Source organism: Chelonoidis abingdonii, chromosome 2 (genome assembly GCF_003597395.2).
Source record: "Chelonoidis abingdonii isolate Lonesome George chromosome 2, CheloAbing_2.0, whole genome shotgun sequence".
Classification (NCBI taxonomy): Eukaryota; Metazoa; Chordata; order Testudines; family Testudinidae; genus Chelonoidis; species Chelonoidis abingdonii.
Window position 1 is genome coordinate 116854601 of NC_133770.1, and position 13757 is coordinate 116868357.

Below are 13757 nucleotides of genomic sequence, written 5' to 3' on the forward strand. Positions count from 1 at the left end.
CTGCTAAGATATATGGAACAACACTGCTTGTGATGCAATGAGATTTTATCATGTATCACTGCTGTAACATCCTCCAAATTTTAGAAAAGTAGGCCTAAAGTAGGTTTTTTTCAGCAACAAGGACACACTAAGGTATCAGCATAATCAAATAAACCACCTAGATTAACTAGCCATTCTTCAGCAATGGGGAGGTATATAACAAAATTTACATTTCATGCTGGAGATGTTTCAAATGTCACATACAGGGGAGACTGTCTGCACCCCAGTGGTGGGTAATCCTCAAATAAAGGAGGTTATAAAAATAAGAGTCAGTGACCTCCACATCACCGCTTCCTTTCCATCTCTACTTATGACAGCTAGATCACTTGAAAGACAAAAGCAACATCATTAAACTGGGTATTTTCCAGTCAGTACAAACAGCTGTAAACTTTTGTTGAGGAAAAACTCCTTTTTTAAACCTGCTAGCCTTGGTAAAGTTTAGGAACTAGCTTGCATGTTTATCCTTTTGTTTCTTTTGTAACCAATTCTGATTTTTTAAGCCTTATCACGTGTAATCACTTAAAATCTATGTTTCTCTAGCTAATAAACTTGTTTTGTTGTTTTATTTAAACTAATATGTTTTGGTTGAAGTGCCTAGGAATCTCCATTTAGGTCAACAAGCCTGGTGTGTAATCATTACCCATTGCTGGAATGATGATCTATGAGCTTGCACTGTCCAGGAGGGTATTGAACAGTATAAGACACACATTTCTGGGGCAGAAAGGCTGGGGCTGGGGCTATGTCCGTGTCATCCTGCATGTAATTCATGGATGGCATAACAGTCATGTATTCAGCTGGGAGTGATTTTACATGCTAATGGCTATGTGCGAGCAGAGCCTGGAGGGGTTACTGTTCACCAGCAAACCAGTGTAAAAGCATCACAGGCTGGAGAGCCAAGGGGACACAACAATCCAGATTGCACCCTGGGAAATGTCACACGCCTGTATTAATTCCTTGCACACTATTGTAACAATCTTTGTACCAAGTATGCCTTGGGATGCATCATTTGAAAACTCATTACTGTCCTGGTAAAATATGTGTAGCAACATTGTATGTAAAGTTATACGATTCCATTGTATAGTGTTACTAAAACATATCCCAAGTCTGGGGTGTGACCAAACCAGTTCCTCAGAGAAAAAGGGCAAGCTGATGCCTCAGCCAGCTGTAAACAAGGCTATTTTTTGGGCAGGAAAGGGGGAATGGATGAAAAGATGGGGTTCCCATCCACAGAGACTGCCTGGTGCATGTTCCCAGCTGGAGATGATTATCAAAGGATGGGGAAGGACTATAAAAAGGGGAAACATTCCAAGGGACCCCTCCCTTTTGCTCGCTGCCTTTCTGTCCATTGATTCTCTGGACCAGGAGGAACAAAGGAAGCAGCCATTACACAGAAGAGGTCCTGGCCTAAGAAGTTTGGCCAGTAAAACTACTGAGAACATGTGGTAAGAAAAACTTTGCTTTGAATTTAACATACATGGTTAAGTTAGTCATGAGTTGCATTTTATCTTTATTTTTCTTTTAACCATTCAAACTTTTATGCTTTATTACTTGCATTCACTTAAAATCTCTCTCTTTGTAGTTAATAAACTTGTTTTATTGTTTTATCTAAACTAGTATGATTGAATCAAAGTCTTTGGGAAACTCCATTTGAGATAACCGGAATTGGCATATCATTTCTATTAATAAAAGGACAGACTTTATATGAGTGCATATTGTCCAGGAGAGGGCACACATTTCTGGGGAAACATCTGGGACTGGGAGGGTGCTTGGTCCACTCTGCAGTATAATTCAGGCTGGTAAAAGCCTGGGTGCAACTAGCAGGTTGCAAGTGCACACTGACATAACTAGGAGTGATTTACATGCTAGAGGCTGATTGTGAGTAGTCCAGAAGTGGAGGCAACAACAGGAAAGCAGTGTAAAGGGCACCCCAGGTTTGAGGGGTGACACAGCTACTCAGTAGTCTAGAGTCTACCTGGTTATGTCACAGACAGCTCTGAAAATAACAAAAGATGTTACGTTTTCTTTTCTCTGACAAACTGAGAAAGCCTAACCTAATCTAACTTTTACCAGATATAAATCTAGATCTGCTGAGGCTGCCACTTTGTTTTAAATCATGTTATATAAAGAATTTGGTGGTTGAGTGGGATTGTCACCCAGCACCATTTGAGGAGAATATCACCTTGTAGAGGGGAGGCCTGCAAGGTAAAGAGCCTGAAACTAAGATACTCCACATTCCTCTCAGTCAAAGAGCATGGAGAGAAAGAGCCATTCCCCCTGGGCTGCAAAAGGAGGGCATCATACAGGGGAAGATGCTGATATATCAAACAGGAGAGACTTGGAGGTACATCTCTTTGTGACAGACAGACACACAGACACAGAAATAATTCTTGGATATAGGCCTATTATTCACTATAATGTCACTGATTTCACCAAGATTAGCCAAAGGAACTACTTAGATCGGTCAGCTGATTCCATTCTCTGATGCTGCGTCCCTGCTCTCTTTCTCCCAATTTAAATTTCCCCTAATCGAAACCTCTCACTTCTTATCTATGTTCCCCCCATATCCATGCTCATTCCCTTCCCCTAAGAGCCTCTCTTCACCTCCCTACTGCCCACAAACTCCACTTTTCAACATGCTTCCATGTCCCTGATCCCCACCATACCCACTAATCCAGCACCACATTTAACTGGTAAATGTTTCTGTATATAAAACAATAATACATCCATGTGTAAGAGATTAATTTGAATAGGGGAGTCTGGTGAAGACCAAGGACAGGATATGGGGGAAGCACAGAAGTGAGAGAGGATGAGTGTGGGTTGGGCAAGCATATGAACAATCTAAATGTACAATGGGGGGTTGTCATGAAGGAGTGCACCAGGGAAATGGAATTTCAAGACTGCTATAAGGGATAAGAATATATATTTATATTGATAGTTATTCACATGAATAGCTATCAACTTTAATAAAGATTTTTAAATGGTGGGGAATTCCTCTAAAGGAAGAGTTTTATTAGAAACCTGTTCAGTTTGTGTGAATATTCCATCAACAGAATAAAAAAGCCAGGGAATCCCTCATTAAGTCCTTCCCTAATTCTTCCAATCCTCAGGCGTGGATGTTGCCCTTTCCACGTTGCCTCATCCAAATTCACCACCCATGCCTTCCTCTCTCTCCATCACCAAATAAAATTAACCTCAACTCTGACCACATCCATCAACTGTTGAAAAGACGAGAACAACCCTATTTCATCCTTATATTACCTACCATAAATAACACTACTAGAAACATTACAGCCATTTCCCAAAATACTTGCTACAAACTATTTTTACTTTAAAAAAATCGACTATTCCCCTTCCCTTTAACAGTCATCCAGTACAACATACTTAAATATAATCATCAGCTAAAAATCTGCATAAGACACTGGGCTCCTTCAATACAACAATTCAATATTCAAGACCACTGGAGAATATTGACTTCCAACCAGTCAACACATTCAGAGTTAAACACTGCGTGTTGTGTGTGGAGATGGAGGAAGGATGCCGAGCAGGAGAGAACAGAATGCACACCTCACCTTGACCCTAGAAATTCACTGTTGTAATAGTCTGACTCACAAGACTGTTGTCTCCTTGCTCCTAGCTAAAACTTCCCTTTCTGTGTAAATTGCTTTCTGTGTAAAACTCTCCCAGTACAAAACTTAACATGCTGACACATTTTTCTGTTACACTGACCCAAATAGCTTGGGTGAAGTGATATCATTGAGTAGTGCAGAAGACTGGAGTTAGGACTTTTGCAGATTCTATTTCCAGGTCTGCTAATGATTTTCTGTGTGTCTTTGAATAAGTCACACAACTACTCTGTGCCTAAGTTTGCCTATCTGGAGAATGGATAAAATAATACCTGCCTCTCTTACATGGGGGTTAAGAGGCTAAATCAAAGTTTGTAAGACATTGAGCCAGCCTCAAAAGAAAGGTACTACATAGAAGTACAAAATTATAATTCATGAATTGCCAAAGCTTTAATGTATTGTTGTAACTTTTTAATTCTCTGATGCTGCGTCCCTGCTCTCTTTTGGGGGTATTGTGGGTTGTTTCCATTAAGAGGAGAAATTGAGTGAGTCAGGTATTTCTTTACTGAAATCTTGTTTATTTACAAAGAACATATACAGTCCTGAATCAAGTAGGAGGCAGTTTCTTTGATCATAGTGCAAAGCCTCTTTCCAGCCAGCACTCTACCCAAAAAATTCTCTTGGTTTTTGCTCAGATCCATGTTACCAGTGCTTTTCTTGCTGACTTCTTGGCTTTCCTGTTGCCTTCTTTTGTAAAATATTGAAATTATAGAAATGTAGGTTTGGAAGGGACCTCGAGAAGTCATCAAGTTCTCCCCCCCCCACCCCACACACACACTAGTGGCAGGACGAAGAAACTAGACTATTCCGACAGGCTTTTAGTCTTACTCTAACCTGTTTTTGAAATCTTACCAATGATGAAGGATATCTGAAACCTCCTTGGAAGTTCTATTCCAGAGCTACCTACCTTACAGTGAGAAAGGTTTTCTAATATCTAATTAATCTCCTTTCTGCAGATTGAAACACATTGACTTACCTTCTTTTCTCTCGTAGACACTCGAGAACAATTGATCAGACTCCTCTTTATAAGCAGCCTTTAATGTATTGAGCTGTTATCAGGTCCCCTGTTAGTTTTCTTTCTGAAGACAAACTGTGAGGTTGCCACTCATATGCTTTTATGAAAAATGTCTGTGATGTGAACATAATTGTAAACTGGAATATGCTTTATGCAAAAGGTCTCTTAGTAAAGTTAGCATTACAATCTTATAATCTATAGTGTCTATCCTATTTGTACTAGTATCAATTCCTAGTATTAAAACTAGATATATAAAGTTAACGTCTGGGGTCTATTGTATAGCTCAAAGTGTGGCCATCTAGTGGTGGTTTGAATCTTGATGGGTTCCCATTAACCAGGACAATTGGTTTAAATGGTGGTTACTTGTAAGCCTTTCTTCTTGCGTTTCTGTGAGGTTAGGCCAGGAGAATGAAGGCTGGGTCTCACAGACATGTAAACATGTCACCTGGTATGAATTATCTTAAACTCTTTGTTGTACTTTTTCCATTAAGGAGGTGAGCTCCGAGAGGACAAAAAGATCCCAGCCTTGATGCCCAAAGCTATACTAAAGGGGGTGAACAGAACAAAGGGGGCTGCAGTCATGAGAAATTCCCCAGCTACCACCTGAGCTGGAACAAGGACTGTACCAGGGGAAAGGATTGGGTCCAGACTAGGAAAGAGTCTAGTCTGTGAAAGAAGCTTATTGGAACATCTCTGAGGGTGAGATTTACTTGTATTCAGTTTCTTAATGTATTAGGCTTAGACTTGCGTGTTTTGTTTTATTTTGCTTGGTAACTTTCTTTGTTCTGTCTGTTATTACTTGAAACCACTTAAATCCTACTTTTTATACTTAATAAAATCACTTTTGTTTATTAAGTAACCTAGAGTAAGTGATTAATACCTGGGGGAGCAAATAGCTGTGCATCTCTCTCTATCAGTGTTACAGAAGGCAGACAATTTATGAGTTTACCCTGTATTAGCTTTATACAGAGTAAAACAGATTTGTTTTGGGGTTTGGATCCCACTGGGAGCCGGGTGTCTGGTTGTTAGAGACATGAAAACCACTGAGCAGTTTTGATAAAAGTCTGCAGCTTTGAGGGCGTGGTTCAGACCCTGGGTCTGTGCTGCAGCAGGCTAGCATGTCTGGCTCAACAAGACAGGGTTCTGGAATCCCAAGCTGGCAGAGAAAACGGGCTCAGAGGTAGTTTCAGCATGTCAGATGACAGTCCCAAGAGGGTCTCTGTGATCCAACCTGTCCCATAAACATGTTGAGTTTTTCTAACCTTTCCTCATAGGTCAGGTTTTAAAAACATTTTATCATTTTTGTTAAAACATCCTCTGGATGTTTCCCAATTTGTCCACATCTTTTCTAAAGTGTAGTGCCTACAATTGGATACAGTACTCCTTCCTGTGTCTTACATACAATGCTCCTGTTAATACATCCCAGAATGATACTGGACTTTTTTTGCAACTGCATTACATTGTGGACTAATACTCAATTTGTGATTAACTGTAACCCCCAGATCCTTTTCAACAGTATTACAATCTAACCAAATATTGCCCATTTTGTAGTTGTGCATTTGATTTTTCCTTCCTAAATGAGGTATTTTGCATTTGTCTTCACTGAATTTCATCTTGTTGAATTCAGACCAATTCTCCAATTTGTCTAGGTTGTTTTGAATTCTAATCCTGTCTTCCAAAGTGCTTGCAAACCTTCCCAGAGTGTGTTATCATGTGCAGATTTTATAAGCATATTCTCCACTCCATTATCCAAATCATTAATGAAAATATTGACTAGTACCAGACCCCATTAGAGACACCCTCCCAGTTTGACAGCCAACCATTAATAAATACTCTGAATACAATCTTTGTCTAGTTTTATCTTCATCTGGCTGCTTATCACTCATGAACACAAAAAGCTCCACAAAACAATACCCAGCTCTTGCATTTGCATTCAGATCCCAGGGAAAACCCCTCAGACCACATGGTTCCACTCCTACTCCAACCTTGTCATGATGATCTGTGATTTGGGCAGTAGCTTCTACTGTTTCAGCTATCACAAACCACAGGCATATAATTTCTCCGTTATTTATCTTGAATGAAAGACAGCTATCATCCCCACCAGCTTCAAGAAGGTTTGTGACTGCCCATGGATCAAAGACCCAATCTCCAACATAACAATATTTTTCAAGTGACTGGCTTGCTCATCCAGAACATTTACCTCTAAAATGTATGAAAACAAGATAAAAAATGTGGAACATCAGTGCGTAATCACAAAATATCTGTGCTACTTGAGTTTGTACCATATAGATTGCGTATACTTAAACAGTTTTATCTCTGTCTGAACTAGTCTGAAAGCATCTTGGAGCAGGGATTGTCTCTTATAATTGCTTGTACAGTATCAAGCACATTGATGGTATAAAATGACAAACTATAATAATGGCAGTTTGATTAAGGAAGACATGAATGATTCACTAGGCAGCATATGCAAAACACAATTACTGCCACATCAAAAGACACTTAATTTTCTCTATCATACCCAATCTAAACTTCCTAGAAAGTGGGGAACTTCAGAGAACTGATTAGCATTAGAAAAGTCCCGCATATAGATAACCTTGATATAATAAGAAAATGGAAACATGTTTACATAGATGGCAATAAAGCAAATGATTTCACAATGTTAATGAACAAGCAAATCGATGCGGATATTGCAGCAATGTGCAAAAGCAAATGCCATGAATATAGATAATGAAAACATTATACAGAGGTTTGTTCACGACTTTGCTCAAGATATTGTTCCATGGTTAGGATTACAATGACAATCAACAACAAAGAATCGGTCACTTAAATTCTTGGTATTCCCACTTTTTCCTCCATTTTAGACTGCCTATTTTATTTTTTTGGCTTTCATTTATGTAAGGTGTCAAATTGGATTTATGCTTCTTGTGTCCCATTTGGAGGCTCTGACTAATTTTCACTGAATATTTAATGTAACATTCAGAAAACATGAGACATCAAGTTTTTAAAAATCCTTGAAAAACCCTCATCTAACAAGATCAAAGTTGTTGGAGAAAAGGAAAAACATTTGTAAACATTCATTAACTTGAGTGGACAGCCTTGAAGTCAAGTGAAATTCTTATAATGGACTCATTTGGGGAATTATGGCCCAAATCTTCAAAAGTGTGCACATACTTATATTCATGCATGCATTCTTGAGAGTCTGGGTCCACATGTACTAGGAGTATAAGCCATTCATTATTTAATTAGGTATCAATTTTCAATTTAATTTCCTTGGGTCTAGTCAACTTTTATTTTTGAACAGATAAAAAGGCAAATGTATTATTCCAAATCTGTGTAGAAGGCTGGTTTCAGAAATAATTCATAGAGAACATTTCTGCATCCTTTGAGACCACACTTCAGTTTACACTGTCGAGTCTGCTAACCACATCGGGTCCAAAGGCGCAGAGGAGGACTCTTGGTTCCACCGATGGGGAATCGTAAATTTACGTATAGTCTCCTGTGTTCAGACTACTGAATGCTGCAAGGTCATGTTTTGACTGAGCTGAATATTAGTCACAATTAGGATCACCATCTTTCTAATGACATAAAACTAAACATCCTGCCTCATGCCCCTCCCCTTCTCAGAGACCCCATCCCCTGCTCGCTCCATCCCTCCTTCCTCCATTGCTTGCTCTTCTCCACCCCCTTCACTTTCACTAGGCTGGGGCAGTGGGTTGGGATGTGGGCTCTGGGCTGGGGAAAAGGGGCTGTGGGCTCTAGGGTGGGGCCAGGGATGAGGGGTTTGGGGGTGCAGGAGGGACTCTAGGCTGGGTCAGGCTTGAGGTATGTGGGATGTGGTCTCTGGGGTGGGGTCAGGGGAGCAGGAGGGACTCTGGGTTGGGCCAGCATTGGTGTACGTGGGATGAGGGCTGTGGGGTGGGGCCAGGGATGAGGGGCTTGGGGGTGCAGAAAAGAGACTCTGGGCTGGGCCAGGGTTGGGGTATGTGGTCTCTGGGGTGGGGCCAGGGGAGCAGGAGGGACTCTGGGCTGGGCCAGCATTGGTGTATGTGGGATGAGGGCTATGGGTTGGGACCAGGGATGAGGGATTTGAGGGAGCAGGAGGGACTCTGGGCTGGGCCAGGGTTGGTGCATGTGGGATGAGGCCAGGGATAAGGGGTTTGGGGTGCAGAGGGGACTCCTGGGGTTGGGGGCTGGGCCAGGGGTTGGGGTGCTGACACTCAGGGTGGGGGCCATACACGGCGCCTCCGAGTCCCGGGCTGCCCCAGCACCTACTTCCAGGAGAAGCAGGAAGCTAGGGCAGGTAGAGAGCCTGCCTTAGCCCTAAGCCCACTCTGCACCGCCGACTGGACTTTTAAGGCCTGGTCACTCACCACACTGCTGTGAGGGATCCAAATGCTGAATCTCATGTGCTTTAAGTCTCCAGAGTCTCAACACAGCCCAGACACTGCCTTTAGCTTGGGGTCTCTAGGCACAAACTCAGGCTGCAGATTATCTGTCTAGCACCCTCTTCTGAGTGCTCCAACCCCAAGGTCCAATTGCTTTCCCTCAAGGACCAGTGCAGACCTCTTGTACTCCCCTGTAATTTAAACACACCCTCTGAGACATTCTATACCTTGAGGGAGCGTGCTGTAACCCCTATATTCCTCATTTTCATATAATTGTGATCTCACATACAAAGCATGTCTTGTAAGATATCAGGGGAAAGGTTATGATCTGCTGAACGTCATTTCTCCAGCCACATATGTGTATCATTAATGCATATGAAGTTATGAGAATTGTGTTGTATGGTGATCACTCAAACATTCTGTAAGCTGTGGAATCAGCCAGATATTAGCTCCCCAGAGGCAACAGCAAGGAAAGTAACCAATGCCCGGGCGGGTTGGCAAACAACCTATCAACAACCATTGTCCAGCAAGGGAGCTACAATGCAATGACTCACCTGCTTGAAGCCACAGCAGGGGAACTGCTTAACCTGGCCTGGAGAGACTCAGCAATGCCCCCTATAGGTGCCTGGACTTGTGCTTCCCAAGCAAGCCATTGTGAGAGAGAGCCCAGGCTACAGAGAATTCAGGGGGCACAATGGTCCCACAGTCCCAGGTTGCACCCCGGGGGATCCCATCACACCCTCTTCTAGAACTCCAGCTGTGTGGATGCTCTTGGTTTACAGTTTACCTCTATGGAGCAACACAACACACACACAGACTTAGTAAAGAAAAATGGCATTTTAGAATCCTTTGCATAGTAACATAAGAAATACACAGATCTAGGCAAAAATAATGATCCCTACAAACATCTCCCTGCATCAGTTTACTCACCATTCTGGAGCATTCTTTGGTCACAGGTTAGAGTCCTCTACGAGGGGATGTCCCAGCTCCTCCTCCTGCAATGCACGCACGCCTTGTCCCTCTCTGTCTCCAGAACAGCTTGCTTTGAATTTGGTTGATCCTGGGAGCCAAACCAGGCTCATTTCACACCACTCCTCACTACAGAAGCATGCCCATCTCCTTCCCCCTCCAGGCCCCAAAAGCTTCCTGTCCCTCTAAAAGACTTCTCCCTGTGTTCTTCCTAAACCCCTGCTGTTTTGTCACTTTGGCCTCTCTGTCTTGTTTGGAAATTTTCCACTCTCTCCACTTCACTAGGCCTCTGCATTGATGCTTGGTTGAACTGATTTCCCAATGCCTTAGCATACCCTTTATTCAATGCTGAGCAGTTCTCATGTTTTAACAACCCTCCATCATCCCTGGCCTGGTTGGTGTGTGCTAGAGGGCTTGTCAAATGGTAGATTCCGCTGTCACAGAGGCATTCCCTAAAAACATCAACCAGAATTTGTAAATTGTACATAGACATTCCCCAAATCATCACACAAACTCCCTTCCATAACTGTGTTCTCTGCACAAGGTCTAGACAGAATCTGGTTCTATAATAGTTTAATGAAGCAGAAAGGCTTTGTCCAGTCCCAAACTACCCTAATTTGGAAATTCAGCCTAATCCTTATGGTATTTTCTATCCACAGATGCAGCCGGGGTCGTGAGTTGTATGGCCCTGTGGTACCTGGGATTCAGCAATATTCAGGGTCCAGGTGCCCTGCTCCACCAATGTTTGAGGCTGGGACTTTCCCCTGGCCCTACCTGCCGCCCCTACATGCCTCCCCCAAGTGTCCCCCAACCCCCACTTCCTGCCCTCGCACACCTCCTCGCTGAGGCTCCCCGCATCAACTGCCGCTGCAGGGTCCTAGTGCCCCCCGCTTTAATAGTGGCAGGGCAGGCTGCCCTTACCCTGCCCTTCTGCCTTGCATCCTTTCCTTTTCCATCAGGACTCTCCACCAGCACAGGGCTCCTCCACCCACAGTCACTGCTCCTGTCCTATGCTGGGGAAGCGGCAGCCCCATCCCCAACCCCCAGTGAGACTACAGTCAGGGCAGCAGCGGGGAGGTGGTGCACATGTGATGGCAGCCCCCTCCCCGGCATCCACCACAAGGTGGTGAGAGAGGCCCTAGGAGTACGTGCAGTGACAGTGTTGCGAGATGAGTGTGTTGCAGGGGGGACCCCTCCCCCAGAGCTTGCTGCTGCTGGCAGAGAGAGAGCTGGGGGGAATCCTCCTCTCTGGCCCCAGTCCCAGGGTAGCCTGCCTACACCCCAAACTCATCCCCAGCCTGCAAGCCCGCACACCCCAACCCTCTGCCCCAGCCCTGAGCTCTTGCACACCCAAACCCCTGATATCCAGCCCCAGCCAGAGCCCTCACCCTCTGCACCCTAACCCTCTGCCTTAGCCCTGAGCCCCCTCCTGCATCATAAACCCCTCATCCCTACCCCACAGCCCTCAACCCTGCACCTGCTCACCCTTTCCACACACCACCTCCCGCCCCCAAACTCCCTCCCAGAGCCTGAACTCCACCCCGTCCCAGCCCAGAGCCTGCACCCAGCACCCGAACTCCGTCCCAGAACCTGCACCCCCACCCCATTCCCATATACTCTCTCCCTTCCCCAAACTCCCTTCCAGAGCCTGCGCCTCAGCCCTCCGCACTCCCTCCCAGAGCCTGCACCCCTCATCCCCTCCTGCCTCCCCCACCCCTTGCCCCAGCCCAGAGCCTACACCCAAACTCCACCCGAGCCTGCATCCCTCACCCATTCCTGCACCCCCAAAGCCTGCACTCAGCACCCAAACTCCATCCCAGAGCCTGTACCCGACCCCCTCCCCCACCCAAACTCACTCCCCAAGCCCAACCTCTCACTCCTCCTTCACCCAAACTCCCTCCCAGACCCTGCACCCCAATCCCTGGCCTGCCCCAGCCCAGGGCCTCCACTCCAGACCTCCCCCCCAACCCAAACTCCCTCCCAGAGCCTTAGGGAGGTGGAGGGCAGAATGTGTGTGTGGAGGGGTGGGGGTGGGGGATGGTTCTGGGCACCACCAAAATTTCTATAAACCTGCTACCCCTGAATGCAGCTACAATGCCTTATCTTTACTCACTGGATATGGATCAGCGGTTCATAAGGAAGATGTAATCCTGTCTGGGTGAAAGAAATTGCTGCTAGAGAATGTTGTCTGCTCTTTGGTCTCAACTAGCACAGTGAGCTAGTTAGTTAACAATGGTGTGAAACAGGAGCAAATTGCTGTGACATGACTCTCTAACGTTAATACTGAGAAGGCAAGAAAAGCAACTGTATGTGCTACTTTTTCTAACTGATACTGAATCACTGGAAACAAAGTGAGTGAATCTAAGTAAGGCTGATTGGAAGTAATTTGGGATCAGAATGAAATCTTGTATCTTCATTCAAGGTGGAAATTGACTATAGATATTAGGGTGATGGATGCTATAGAGGATCCTATATATTAAACAGAAATTAGTGAGTCTTGTCTAATAAAAGGTCAGAGGTCATGCTGCAAAGAAGTCATTTCTGAGAAATTCTGATCAGAGAATAGATGTGGTTATAGCACCAGTTCTCAGAATCTAAAAACTACACAGAAGCAGATAAGCATTTCATAGTCTTGATGATCCTGTGCAAAAGAACTTAACTTATACAATCAGTCTAGCATCTGAGAAAATGCATATTACAACTGGAACCTTCAAAGAAATATAAATTATGCATGTAAAGCTGATTGCAATGCTATGCACGGAACCAAGTTTTCGCACCTTAGGGAGGATTTGTAGTTTTGATCCAGACTAACTGCCATGCATAAAAGGTTGGCCGGCTTTGAAGCCGTCACACACGTTTTTGGAATATGTGTGGTCCAGGAAGCAGCATACTTTTTATCTATGAAGCTAGAAAGGGAATATACATTTATAGCTAAATTAAAATTGAACAAACGTTACAGTTGATCAGTTCCATGTGTATTAACTATTAATGACCCCAGCAGTTATGTAGAAAGGACAATAAACTGTTTTGTCTTCACAGATTTTAGCAATTCATTATGCAGTTTTAATAGAGCATTCAGAAAGACTACATAAGCTCAAAGTATTTGTTTATGATCAAAAAGGGACACCAAAGTCACTTGTTCAAATATATCCAAAATTGTTAGGGCTTGTCTACACTTAACTGCTGTAGTTCTCCAGTGAAAATACTACCCTCCTGTTGGTGTATACTCCACCTCCCCGAGAGGAGGTAGCTGGGTCAACAGAATTCTGTTGACCTAACTGTCTACATCAGGGGTTAGGTTGGTTTAACTGTGTTCTTCAGGAGAGTGGCTTTTTCACAGCCCATAGCGATGTAATTATATGAACCTAATCATAGGTGCCAACTTCGTGGGTGCTCTGGGGCTGGAGCATCCGCAGGAAAAAAAATGGTGGGTACTCAGCCCCCCCATCAGAACCTTCCCCTTTCCCCCAGCACCTGCTATCCACCTGCAGCCCCACAGATCAGTACCTTCCCCTCCCTCCTGCCACAGATCAGCTACTTCACAGTGTTAGGAGGCACTGGGAAGGAGGAGTGAGGGTGCAGCACGCTCGGGGGAGGAACTGCATGGGAAGAGGCAGGGCAGGAGTGGGAAGAGGCAGGGTGGAGTGGGGCAGAGCCTGGGCAGAGTTGGGGGAGCACCCTCCAGGATATTAGAAACTCAGTGCCTATTAACCTAATTTCCTAGCA